This window comes from Eurytemora carolleeae, unplaced genomic scaffold, assembly GCF_000591075.1.
Source record: "Eurytemora carolleeae unplaced genomic scaffold, Eaff_2.0 scaffold1976, whole genome shotgun sequence".
NCBI lineage: Eukaryota > Metazoa > Arthropoda > Copepoda > Calanoida > Temoridae > Eurytemora > Eurytemora carolleeae.
In genome coordinates, this window is record NW_019397917.1 from 7,786 (window position 1) to 22,312 (window position 14,527).

The 14,527-nt window shown below is 32.3% G+C and overlaps 2 long non-coding RNA genes across 2 annotated transcripts; both read right to left on the minus strand.

Moving 5' to 3' along the window:
• Positions 1 to 4,030: 4,030 nt before the first annotated feature.
• On the minus strand, positions 4,031 to 7,972 carry LOC111716311 (uncharacterized). The gene is made up of 3 exons (XR_002768457.1): positions 7,861 to 7,972; positions 7,359 to 7,440; positions 4,031 to 4,606 (listed from the first exon to the last, which is right to left on the minus strand). It is a non-coding gene; the product is annotated as an uncharacterized LOC111716311 (long non-coding RNA).
• A 423-nt stretch (positions 7,973 to 8,395) lies between these two features.
• On the minus strand, positions 8,396 to 11,381 carry LOC111716307 (uncharacterized). Its single transcript, XR_002768453.1, has 4 exons — positions 11,282 to 11,381; positions 10,588 to 10,674; positions 9,509 to 9,591; positions 8,396 to 8,498 (listed from the first exon to the last, which is right to left on the minus strand). It is a non-coding gene; the product is annotated as an uncharacterized LOC111716307 (long non-coding RNA).
• Between the last annotated feature and the right edge of the window lie 3,146 nt (positions 11,382 to 14,527).

Genomic DNA, 14,527 nt, shown 5'->3' on the forward strand with positions numbered 1-14,527 from the left:
AAGAGAATGGCAAAATTTAGGTTTCTATATATATATATAGCTCTTATTTCCAACATACTTCTTTATTTCCAGCAACTCCACATCTTCATATATTCCATTCTTGGTTTCTGTTGTAGCTTGGGTATATTACTTCCTGGTTAGACTGTTGTAGACCTCCTTGGAACCTGATTACTTCTCATGCATGGTGTACTTAAGGAGGTACTTTCCTCCTGGGACTAGGGATTCTTATAATTTACCGTATTTTCAGAACAGAAATTAAAATGTAAATGACTGAATTATAATTAAGTTTGCGAAATGTTGCGGATTTGTCATGCTGACATTCAAGGGAATATATCATGCTGATATTCAAGGGAATATATCATGCTGATATTCAAGGGAACTGATTTTTTTTTGGTAAAAGTTGACCGAAGGTAGTTGTTGTAGTTGACATGTCGAAGTTTAGATAGAACGACAAAATGTAAATGGACCAAATGTATATTTGAGTTGACGAAATGTAAGGTTGACAAAATGTAAAATGACCCTCTTAAATTGGAAGGTTGCTTAAATTACACAGGCATTCCTTTTCAGGTGTCTACAATTTTAAAATCTTTTTTTTAAACTGCACTCTAACTAACCGGACCACCGACTAAAGCAAATTGGGAACTTTTTTTCCGACAACAAAAATATGTATTTCAGTAGGATTCAATATAATTATGGTAATTTTTTGTATAAATAAAAACAAGGGTTAATTTAGAGAAATTATTATGGCCATTGATTTTATTCCAATATCTGACAATTGATCTCCGGTAGATTATAAATGTCGTCGTTTTCAAATTGAATTTCTAAAGCAAACACTTGAATTCTAACCCTTTAAGGCCGACTGTTTCACTTACAGAATTTGTCCCATAAATATGACAGAAGCAAGACGCCTTAAATGTCGTCTTTGATCTTTGAAATAATTTACGCCATTTATTCATAAGCCACATTTTTAAAAGTATAATTCTAGAATCACAAAATACCCTCAAGTCTTGGGATTTTAAAAATGTGGGTTGCCTTTTTGTGCTTTTAATATTACCGGAAATAAGAAGACTTTTGTAAAGATTTCAAAAATTTTGGTTGTATTTAATAAAACTAAAATTTCTCAACAAAACTCTCAATATCGCCGGTAATGTTGGCAACACAAAAAAGGCAGACCACATTTTGAAAATCCCTGGACTAGAATATTCTTATTGTTATTACGGGTTATTGCTTACACTAAAAGACTGGATGTCTCAAATAAATTCAAAGATCAGAGACGACTTTCAAATGCTAACTGTCATGTTTCGTGGGATTTCTTTATAATTTTGTGATTATTTGTAAATCAAAAGTTGAGTTCCTATTTTGTGAAATTCAGAAGAAAAAAGTCGGATCAGCTAAAAACCTACATTTGGTTCCTAAAAAAAATTTGGGCCGGATCGATTCAGACTTTTGACGTTTATTGGATACAAACAAACAGACTAGATTGGAAAATATTTCAATAGACTTATCAGTGGTGGAAATAACATCGATAAAAAAAATCGATAAAAATCAGGTCAGAAAAATTCTCTTGTCGGGTTTCTCTATAGGTCGGACAACTTTTGTCCTTTTGACCTATTTGTCAACAACTTATACAACTTACAAAATTATTGCGCTCAATCATAAATTACGAAATCATGGATTTACGATCTGCTGAATATGTGAGAAATATTATTTTTTCCATTTAGCTAGTTTGTTTGGCAATATTTTTAAATATCAAATCATGCATTCAAACACGCCTTGTTCGATAATTTAAATGGCGGATGTAAACTAGGATTATTTTGCTGTGTCACTTAACTGCATATTTGTGTACCTTGATATTGAAATAGTTTGCACGGTTTTATTTAGAAATTTTTAAAAGTTTGTAATGCAATTTTAGAATGTAATATTCGATTTAACAATGCTCATTTGCACTAAAACTAAATTAAATTACAATTTTTGCCAATTGAACACTACTGTGCATTCAAGGAGTTGAGTCTTTACCACAAACTCAGATTCCCATTCCTAGGACTCATCTTTCCAACCCAATGTCGTATACCTTAGATAGTTAAAGCTGTGAATTCTGTTAGATCATATAATTTAAGTTTAAAATATCAAAGGTTGCAAAGATACAGGGATTAAGTAAATTGGAGAGAAAATTGTAAATCTGGTTTTAGTTGGATTATTAAACAAATATTTGAAAATGTCAACTAACATAATTTTATTGTCCTTGATGATTTCCGTTGTTTCACGGGGGAGGGGGGGATTTCCACTCCCTCCTTTGTTATTTTCTTAAACACTGCTGAAATAAGAACGCTAAAACGTCTTCAGTTTTTCAACTTCATAATTGTCAACAAATTTTGCTAAATTTGTTTTTTGCATTATAGGATATGATGGAGATCACACAAACTGCGGGTCGGTGTTTCAAAAAAATCAGAATTATGGTTAATAACTTTTTTTTAATTAAGCTACAGGGTTGAAATTTATATGTTAAAAAAGCTCTTGAAAATTGGATGTAATAAAATGTGTCACATGTTAATATTTATCATAAGTAAAAAACAGTCATTTTTGAAATGTTTTCCCATCTACTTTTTGAACTTTTTAAAATCCTCCCTTGCACCCTAATCATTAAAGATAGAGGTCTATTTTTTTTAGTGAGCAGGCCTTGAAACGTTTGACTAGGGACATGTATCACACTCTCCTATCTCAACCCTAAGGGAAAAATCGAGACAATAATAGACAAAAATAGCCCAATCGAGATAAACTTTATACTCAGCATCTGCCTTTTCTTACACGTCCTTATCTTTCTGCATGTTAAGCATATTCTGATAATTATTTATTAAAGAAAAAATGTAAAATGGTCGGCGTTTATATCAATACAATGAAGACGATTTTTCTTTTTAAGTTTTAATTTCTAACAAGTTTACAAAGAGAAGATTCTCTTAAATTCCATGTTTATGTATATCCAAATCCATGATGTTTGAATTGAAGTAGAAATCGTCTTCATTGTGTTTATATATGATGAGTGTAAGATAAAATTTGTATTACAACATTACAAGCAATAATAACCAAATGAAAACAATTAGTTTTTATGTCAAAATACACATGACATAGAAAATGGTTCATAAACAAAAATCAGTCGTTATATTTAAAGCTAATTTTAGAATAGGAAAAATGTAAAATGCAAATTTTGCGCCAAATCTGGAAACAAGACAGCAGCAAGACTACTTGACGGTCGTCTTTGATCCTTTAATTTATTTCCGACATTAACCTAATCTGAGAAGTAAATTCTAGAGTTAATAATAATAATAATTAATAATAAGCCTTTTTGTGCTTTCAATATTACCGGAAGTATAAAGAATTTCGTTCATATTTCGACAATTTTGGTTTTATTTAATAAAATTTTAATCTGAACGAATATTGAAAGCACAGAAAAGGCAGAAAACATTTTGGAAACTGGAAAAGAACTTTATGGTTATTGTTTTAAGAATCATGCATGTTAAAGTGAGTTGACAACTGACTGCATAAAGAAATTCAAAGAAAAAAAGACGACTTTAAAGTCGTCCTCCTACTGTCGTGTTTTGTGGGACACACTGTAAATTCTAGAATGTTTGGATGCAATATTCAAATATTTCCATTTTTTAGGAAAAATAATTCTTCACACGTTATCATATTAAATATTCAAAACTAAAACTAAAATTTATTTAAAAGTTCATAATCAAAACTGAAATTTTAAAGGGAAGTTTAATTTCAAGCGAACCTTCATACAAAAATGGTTTAATGCCCAATTCCCAACTGTATCCTTAAAATCTTTATCTGATCAATAACGTGGAAGATTGAGTCATTTGAATAGACTGGTAAATATTCAAATCTAATAAATCCTAACGTTTCTTTCAGTTAAAAGTCACAATTGTAGAGAAACCACAGTTGAAAATAGTCAATATTTTAATTACACACATTGATATCTAATTCTTACTTGATCAGACAAAGCTTTCAAGGATACCGTTGTGAATCGGGCATTACCATTTTTGCATGGAGGGTCACTTGAAATTAGGTTTACAGTCCCATTAAATTGCTCTTTTCGTTTATTAACAACTTAAAAATTGATGGGTTTTTATTGAAATTGCTGTATAATGGGGCGTCTCTTCCAAAACAAGAATTGACAGAAATAGTTAAGGCCGCTAAAAAGAGTTTAAAAAAAGAACGAAAAATTTCAAAAAAATTTCAAAAATGAAAATTTAGTTTTCAACAAATTAAAAGACATGACACATGCTTTTTAAGTTATTTCCCCAAGGGCTTTTCATAGATGTAAGATTTAGCAATTAAATCACACGAAAAAAAAGCTACTTAAGACGTTTTTTTGAAAAACAGCCCACCCTTTAGACCCACCTGTACCCGATCCAATGCATGAAATAATTTTTTTTTAAATACAAATGGTATGCTATGAATTCTAAGTCCAAATTCAAATACTATAATGCTGCTACAGGACCAGAATTATAAACAGCAGTCACGCAGAGGCCCAGCTCCAGAAAAGAAATCACGACAATTGTTCCAATTATCCCCACATCTCAGGCTACCCTTGCAGTGCGCGTCACTATCAAATTATAAAAATAATGATGAGAGATACTCCTATATGTTATCATTTTCTTTCAAATAAGAATACACTTTATCTTTTTATTACATACTTGGTGTTTCTTTAAAAAATTGCGTTTAAGCTTAATCGCTCACTACGTTTTACTGTACTAAACAGTTTTTTATAGTAGGACAATGCCTAGATAACTGATTATTTCAAACAAAATGTTTAGAATTTATTTATACTTTAGTTGAATGGTATTTCAAACAAAATGTTCAGAATTTCTTAATACTTTAGTTTAATGGTATTTCAAACAAAATGTTCAGAATTTCTTAAAACTTTAGTTTAATGATATTTCAAACAAAATATTTAGAATTTCCTAAAAATTTAGTTTAATGATACTCAAACAAAATGTTTAGAATTTCTTCATACTTTAGTTTAATGGTAAATCAAACAAAATGTTTAGAATTTCTCAATACCTTAGTTTAATAGTATTTTAAACGAAATGTTTAGAATTTCTTAATACTTTAATTTAAAGATATTTCAAAAAAAATATTTAAAATTTCTTAATAATTTAGTTTAATGATATTTCAAACAAATTTTTAGAATTTATGCTTGCTGTAGTTTCATGGGTATTTGTAAAAATGTTCATAATTTCTGAATACTTTAGTTAAATGGTATTTCAAACAAAATGTTTAGAATTTCTTAATTCTTTAGTTTAATGATATTTCAAACAAAATGTTTAGAATTTCTTGATACGTTTAATAGTATTTCAAACAAAGCGTTTAGAGTTTCTTAATACTTTAGTTTAACGGTACTTCAAACAAAATGTTTAGAATTTTTTAATTCTTCAGTTTAATGGTATTTCAAACAATATGTTTAGAATTTCTTAGTTCTTTAGTTTAATGGTATTTCAAACAATATGTTTAGAATTTCTTAATACTTTAGTTTAATGGTATTTTAAACAAAATGTTTAGAATTTCCTAATTCTTTAGTTTAATGGTACTTCAAACAATGTGTTTAGAATTTCTTAGTTCTTTAGTTTAATGGTATTTCAAACAATATGTTTAGAATTTCTTAATACTTTAGTTTAATAATATTTCAAACAATATGTTGTAATATTTTAAGGCGTAGTTTTCCTTGTTTAATCCGGTTGAATCCGTTTGAAACCTTTATCATATTTCCAGAGCTGAAATCCATTATTGAAGCCAGAGATGAGGCAGTGAACCCAGAACCTTAGAACCGAATAGACATTGAGCAAGCTCTGTTTATTCCGTCAAGGTCTGGGGACTTACACTCCATTGATTGCTAACAGAACACTCATAGGTAACTGATAATAGGTAGAGGATACTTTGGATACTGTGGAGATCTTGGATACTGTGGATCCTTTGGAGACTATAGATCTAGAGCAAATTGATAGAGAGCTAGGATTGATCATAAAGATCACCAGTTATATGAACTACAGGAGAACTACAAAGAGAGGATCATGGATCCACAGCAGATTTATGGATAACTAGGATGATTATAAATCACCAGTTATATGAACTACAGGAGAGCTACAAGGAGAAGATCATGAAGCAGAGCAGACTGCAGATCACAGGGATATAGAGCAGACTGTAGATCAACACAGATGCAGAGCAGACTACAGATCACAGAGATATAGAGCAGACTGCAGATCAATAGAGATGCAGAGCAGACTACAGATCACTGAGATATAGAGCAGACTGTAGATCAACTTAGATGCAGAGCAGACTACAGATTACAGAGGCATAGAGCAGATGTAGATCAGCAGAGATGCAGAGCAGACTAAAGACCACAGAAATATAGAGCAGACTGTAGATATCGAGGATAATGCAGATACTGTAGACACTGTGGAGTGTGGATGCTGCAGATAAGGTGGATACTAGAGCATATTGGTAGATAGCTAGGATTGATCAGGAGATCACCTGTTATGTGATCTACAGAAGGACATAAAGGAGAGCCATGATCATTGGGAAGATCTACCCCGGATTAGCTGAGACCACATCTAGCCCAGCAGGGAACAGAGGCTCAGATGAACTGCTGAGGGACTCTTTGGACCTATGGAATGCAGATTAGATAGGAAACCGTTATAACAGATATATTTATGCCAATAAATGTGAACTAATACATCTTGGTTATTAAACCTATGGTTGAGGACCTGAAGAGATAGCTATTACGAGTAAAGATGGTTACATTATGGTACGGGAATAAGTAGGAGAAAAGCTTTGCACAAACCCATATGGTAGAGGGGCAATTGGTTGATCTTGATATTCCTAGGATTTATGTCTGAAAATTGTTGTAAACGAAGAGACCGTTAAATACTACAATGTTTAGAATTTCTTAATACTTGGTATTTTAAACAAAATTTTCAGAACTTTTGATCGTTGTAGTTTAATGGGTATTTTAAAGAATGTTAATAATTTCTGAATACTTTATAGTTTAATAGTATTTCAAACTAAATGTTTAGAATTTCTGAATGCTTTCGTTAAATGGTATTTCAAACAAAATGTTCAGAATTTCTGAATGCTTTCGTTGAATGGTATTTCAAACAAAATGTTCAGAATTTCTGAATACTTTAGTTTAATGATATTTCAAACTAAATGTTTAGAATTTCTTAATACTTTAGTTTAAATTGTATTTTAAACGAAATGCAGAAATTCTGATAGTTGTAGTTTAATAGTATTTAAAAAAATGTTCATAATTTCTTAATACTTTAGTTGAATGGTACTTCAAACAAAATGAGTTTGTTAACCTGTCACAGTCTCCCTTCCCATAGTCACAAGGGTTAGCAGTGGTGCAGCAATCAGTATCCAAGTTTTCCCGACCCAAGCAATCTATAACATATAACAATGTCATTATAATAGCAACTTTTTAATTTAAAGGGTTTGTTAATATAATGTCAAGCGCATCTTAAAATTCTTTTACTTTTTATCTAGCTTTAGATGCATAAGCTTGGATTGAATGGCTAGGCAATGTTTTTACGTTCATCAATCCATTATTGTTTGAGGAGGAGCGGGGGGGGGGAATCCCTCCTTCCCCCCTCCCACACCCCACCTACATAAGACAAAAATAGCTCAACTGGGATGGGGGTAACGGTTTTTGTAAAACTTTAGAAAGAGGCTGATAAAGTGAACATTTATTTTTTACATTTACTTTTTTTCTGTCATTAATATAGTGTTGGCTAAATATTTGAATTTCTTATTGATGTCGATGCTAATTATTCCTAACAACAGAACATGATCAACTATTTTTACCTCTACGGCAACCTCCACTTGGAGTCCAATCATACCATCCAATTATACAGGTGCAATAATAGCTTCCAAGAGTGTTATAACAATTTTCATAGTTGCTTCCACAAAGCACAAAGTTATTGCCTAAAGAGAAAAACATCTTTTTTGTAAAATTTTTTATTAAGATGGTCTTGTTCTGTTAAGTGTTGAATCTTAAATTTTACGCCTATTTTTACCCTACAAACTTGAATTTAAACAAATTAGAAATTTTATACTTGTAAATTTTTCTTACGGCAATATATTGTTAAAATCATATATCCATAGGTCATTTTGAACTGGGACTTATTTTTGTATAGCAAAACTATGCATTCAAGCAGTATACATGATCTTTTTCAAAAAGGGAGAAAATAAAAGATTTGGGACTTGATCCCTCAACCTCCTGTGCTCTATAATTCAACTACCTGATAAGTATTATCATATATTTCTCAATTTTTCTAATCTCCCTACACGTACACAACAAATTGCATCCTATTGATTTTTTAAAAATTTTACCTGCACATTCATTTACGTCCAAACAACCTTCCTCTGGTGTCCATTTTTCAAATCCAACCTTGCATTCACATCTGAAACTACCAGCAGTGTTCACACAGTTGGTATTAGGTCTGAAAAATGTAAAAACATTCGTGAAAATCAAATTTTTCTTCATGCTGAACCTTTCTGTTACCCTGTGTACAAGTATTTTGTACCCAATATTACTCTTTTTTTAATATTTTGTTTAATCAATATTACTTTGTCCTTAAGTGTACTTAATATCATTCTCTTTGTATTGTTTATTCAGTGTTACTCTGTTTGTGATTTTTTTACTCAATATTACTCTGTTTATGTTTATTGTGTACCCGATGTTACTCTGTGTATGAAAATTGTGTACCCAATGTTTCTCTGTGTATAAGTACTGTGTACTCAATGTTACTTTTTGTATTTAGTATTGTGTACCCGATGTTAATCTGATCATGTTTATTGTGTACCACATGTTATTCTGTTTGTGAGTATTGTGTACCCAATGCTACTCTATGTATGAGTATTGTGTACTCAATGTTACTCTGTGTATGAGTACTGTGTACCCAATGTTATTCTGTGTGTGAGTATTGTGTAACCAATGTTACTCTGTGTGTGAGTATTGTGTACCCAATAATACTCTTTGTGTGTGTGTTTGTATTGTGAATCCAATGTTACTCTGTGTGTGAGTATTGTGTACCCAATGTTACTCTGTGTATGTGTATTGTGTACCCAATGTTACTCTGTGTATGTGAATTGTGTACCCAATGTTACTCTGTGTGTGAGTGTTGTGTACCCAATGTTACTCGAGTTACTAGATCTCAATGTTTTGTATCTATGAAACAAGTGAATTGAAGTTAACATTTTTCCCTGATTGCAAATTGTCACATCATATTTAAATGGTGGTGATTACAAATAGGTAAAATATGGCCAGAGCTGAAAACTTTAGAATGTGATATCCTTAATCCCGATCTGTTAATTAATCTGGAGATTAAATTCATGAGGACAACAAGCAATATTTAATCTGGAGATTAAGAAAAAGAGTGGATCAAGCATTAATCCCGATATCCACCATTCTAAAGTTCCCAGCTCAGGGCGTCCTTTCATTAGAACTCACCCACAGTAATCCAAGGTTTCTTGTTGAGTACATTCATTGACATCAACACATGCTTCCTTGCTTTCCAATAGAACGAATCCAATCTTAATGTTAATATTATACATTTTTACAACTTCTGTTCAGAGTATCAGAATATTATAATGTAAACTATACAAAATAATTACTAATTAGATATTGATTAACCAAAAAATGTATCTGCTCCTTATTGATCTCCAAGTTAAGCAGAGTTGCAGACTTTAAAATTAATTCAATTCCTTATCAATATCCCGTGGAGGTCATATAACCTGCAGAGATAATTTAATTGCAAGATGAAACATTAATCCTCAAAATGAAAGTGCCCCAATGGAGATCAAGTGTTTAAGAGACTCAAAGAAGTTCGTAGTAAGATTTCGATTCTACTGGAGACCACCGGAGGGATTTTATTTTCACTGGAGGGGTTTCAAAAAATGCTTTTTACAATTTAAAACTTTACGCAGGGTGATTTACATTCCACTGGAGGGATTCAGATGTCCTTCCTGGGGAGTTATATTTCCACTGGAGGGATTCAGTTATCCTTCCAAGGGGTTTATAATTCCACTGGAGGGATTCAGATATCCTTCCTGGAGGTTTAGAATTCCACTGGAGAGATTCGGATATCTTTCCAGGGGGGTTTATAATTCCACTGGAGGGATTCAGAAATCTTTCCAGGAGGTTTATAAATCCACTAGAGGGATTGAAATATCCTTCCTATGAGTTTATAATTCCACTGGAGGGATTCAGATATCCTTTCTCGGGGTTTATAATTCCACTGGAGGGATTCAGATATCTTTCCAGGGGGTTTATAATTGTACTGGAGGGATTCAGAAATCTTTCCAGGGGGTTTATAAATCCACTGGAGGGATTCAGTTATCCTTCCAAGGGGTTTATAATTCCACTGGAGGGATTCAGATATCCTNGAATTGTAAAAAGCATTTTTTCAAACCCCTCCAGTGAAAAAGAATTCCCTCCGGTGGTCTCCAGTGGAGTCAAAATCTTACTACGAACTTCCGTGACTCTGTTTAAGATTAATGATACTTAATGAAACGCTGCTTCTGTATTACCTTGCACAGTGGTAGTGTTGTAAAGGCTTCAATTTCAACAAAGGCAAATACTTGATCTTCCTCCTTAACTTCCTCCAACTGATCCAACTAGGCATGAGGAATTTGATTTATGCGGGTCAAATTTATAATGTAGAATTATTTTTCTGAATTTATCAGTTTGCTTTTAATATGTAAAACATCTTTTACAATTACAACCAATAATCATCGATAATTTTCAACGCATTCCTATATATAGTTGATATTTCGTAATATTTCTTTATTTTTTATGATCTGAGAGTTACTTTTCAAAACTTTTATTCTTGTTTTGAAGATTTTTATCATGTACAAAATTTTTATATTTTCCATGAATGTTCGAAAATCCAGCGCCAGCTAAGTATCATTCAAATAAAACAAAATAAAAAGTATATACGAATGCGTCGATAAACAATCAATGACTATATGTTTGTAATATCTAAATGATTTGTTAGGAATCAAATTGATTATTTTACGATCAGAATTGAATGTTGCAACTTTGTTGAATTTAGAGTTGAATTGTTATGAACGCTACGTTCTTTGGTAAATTGGTATAAGTCGTTTAACAATTTTCTCCTTAGACACAGCAGATAGAAGTAAGATTAGTAGCGATCAAAGGCGCTTATTTTTTCCCCGTAAGCCCCTTTCATTTTTCGCGAACACTCCCTTTAATTTTTCATACTTTTGCTATGGTGCATATTTTCTGTTCTTTGTCCAGATAAAAAGAATTGCAAAGATCTTCCAAGAGATGACAAGCTGCTGCACAGGGTACTTCACGATCCCTTGATATCTGATTCAACAAATTCAATAGTTTTTGTGTTGTATTATTTAATTTAAAAAGGAATAATAGATTGTTGAAGATAAAAGTTAATGAATTCTTATTTTAATAGTTCATGCAAAGCGAACAAAAAGACATATTATCAATACTCACAGATGTATATAAAACCTTTTAATTAAAATTGATTTAAACCCTTTTTTTTACACCTCAGGCAGTTTCATTTATTGCATTGCAAAATGAGTTTCCAAGAAGAACCAATAAACTAATGAGATGCATCTAAATATTATGCAAGGACATAGAAGCAATTAACATTAAAAAGATGCAATGGAGATGTGTATGCAAGGTTAGGTGAAGGAGGAATATTGTCCCTGTCTCGTAGTACATCTCTCCCAAGTCTTCTTAGAAATTTGTCCAGTTTTAGTGTACTGGCTAAAATAAAATATAAATAAAGAAAAACATGGTATTTCTTCTTAAATGTAATACTTAAGGGATAGAAAATGACATTTTAAGTGACCCTCCATTTAAAGTGGGAAATATCCAGTGTACAAGTACAACGGTAAACAACTTCAAGCATTTTTGTAGATATATAAGAATAAGTCCGTTATCCTTGTTCGGTCAAAAATTGAAAGGGTACTTTTGTGAATCAGATAGCCACTTAACAAATAAAGGGTCACTTGAAATTACACCTAAAATTCCATTTAACAAAACATTTGAAATTTTACCTTCCTCCTGCCATAGCATAAGCTATAATTTTACAGAACAGTACTGTACGCAGAGCAGCAGTCATTGTTAGACTGGTCCCGTGCACTGGCTGGTACAGATTGGATTTCAAGCTTCCTAAACATGTTAGACTGACCCCACGCACTGGATGGTACAGATTAGGATTTCAAGCTTCCTAAACATGTTAAACTGGTCCCACGCACTGCTGGTACAGATTAGATTTCAAGCTTCCTAAACATGTTAAACTGACCCCACGCACTGGCTGGTACAGATTGGATTTCAAGCTTCCTAAACATGTTTGACTGACCCCACGCACTGCTGGTACAGATTAGGACTTCAAGTTTCTAAAACATGTTAGACTGACCCCAAGCACTGCTGGTCCAGATTAGGATTTCAAGCTTCCTAAAACATGTTAGACTGGTCCCACGCACTAACTGATTTATTTATATATAGTGATTACCCAACATTGGACATTTAAAGCTAAAACTAGAATCTAAAAGTCGTCTTCCTAATTCATAGTTTTCTTGTTTTCACTGTAGTTTTATCGTTAAATTTTAATTTAAAACGAAAACATATTATGACTTTCAATTATACGTTCTTGCCCTCCACTGCAAACAGAACGCTAAAACTGTATTGCAATAGACAATAATTTGAAACTATTTTTGATAAGTACTGTACTTAGTACTTGGCAAAATCTTCCCTAAAAATGTGGTGAATTTCTAAAATGTTTCTATTTAAACTAGTTTAAAAACTGGTCAAAATTTTGTTATTTGGGTCTGGAACAAGTCTATATGAAAACTCATTTTTTTCTAAAAACGGGTAACTTTTGTTCTTTTGGTTCAAAAAAGATATTTTTCCTAGTGTGCATACGTCATCATTTAAACCTTGTACAGATCTTTAAGAAAACTTAGACATAAATAAGATTAGTATGTATAAAACAATCTTTACTTACAAAAAAAGAATGAATTTTTGCTCGTTGTTCAATATATTAACTACTTTTTCATACTAATGAGGTTTGGTTTTAAAGCCAAGACTTCATTAAAATTTAATATCTGGTTACCTTGGTTTGTATATTTCAAGTTTAATAATTATATGAAAGAAAGGTCCACGTGAACTAGTTTTATTATTATGCAAACCCAGGCTCAGAATTTCTGCTAACATTTGGATCAACTAATTAAAGGATTAATATATTTTTTCCAGAACTTGCAAATACATTTAAAACTTTTTTTTAATAAAGATAGAGGGTCTTGTATTGATTTTTTCTTCATTGAAGGAATAATGTCTTTTTCATAAATGTGATTTAATATGTATATATATTAACCGCTCATAACTTGTAAATAACCCAATTCTAATATGAACAACAAAATATTGATTAATTGATTGAGACTCTGCATTGATTACTGTGTTAAAAATAGACCATGTTCTTGTTGAAACATTACATTGCTAGTGGATTTAGCATTGAATAGAATATAGCTTGAACGATAGCTTGTGATTTCGTTGAATTATACGAGTGTAGATTGTGCCTTGAATATTGGCTTTTAATCGAATATAGCTTGAAAGATAGCCTTTGATCTCATTAAATTATACAAGTGGAGATCTTGCCTTGATAATTGGCAATCTGATCAAATATGGCTTGAAAGACAGCTTGGGTCCTTTTTGAATTATACGGTTGAGATTAGGACTGTGTGTCCTTCAGAACCGGGGAGTTAAGCCTGGTGGAGAAATTGCCTGTGTAGCAATTTCAATAGCCTGTGTGGCTTTTATACTTAGGGAGTTAAGTCATGTTGAGAAATTGCCTGTGTAGCAATTTCAATAGCCTATGTGGCTTTTATAACTTGGGAGTTAAGCCTGGTTGAGATTAGGACTGTGTGTCCTTCAGAACCGGGGAGTTAAGCCTGGTTGAGAAATTGCCTGTGTAGCAATTTCAATAGCCTGTGTGGCTTTTATACTTAGGGAGTTAAGCCTGGTTGAGATATTGCCTGTGTAGCAATTTCAATAGCCTATGTGGCTCATATAACTAGGGAGTTAAGCCTGGTTGAGATTTTGGACTGTGTGTCCTTTGGAACCGGACAGTTAAGCCTGGTTGAGATATTGCCTTTGTGGCATTCAGAAACGAAGAGTTAGTCCTGGTTGTTCTTGGTAACGCTTAGACCTGGATAGATACATCTCGAGTAAAGCTGTTATAGAGCAGGTATTTGCTACAAAGCAAACTGAATGATATTTTAGGGGGGGGGGGGGGTAAATTATACATTCAGAAAAGTGTCCTTTGAGTTAAAAAAAGTAAATGTGGATAATCATGTGTAAAATATTGGATCTATCTATATCTTTAGGGTTTCCGACACAAGTGGATTTTACTTTCGACCAATAGCAAGCCCTGTAATTCCACGCAATTTCGGGCAATTTAAAAATGATTCCGAGCAATTCTGCACA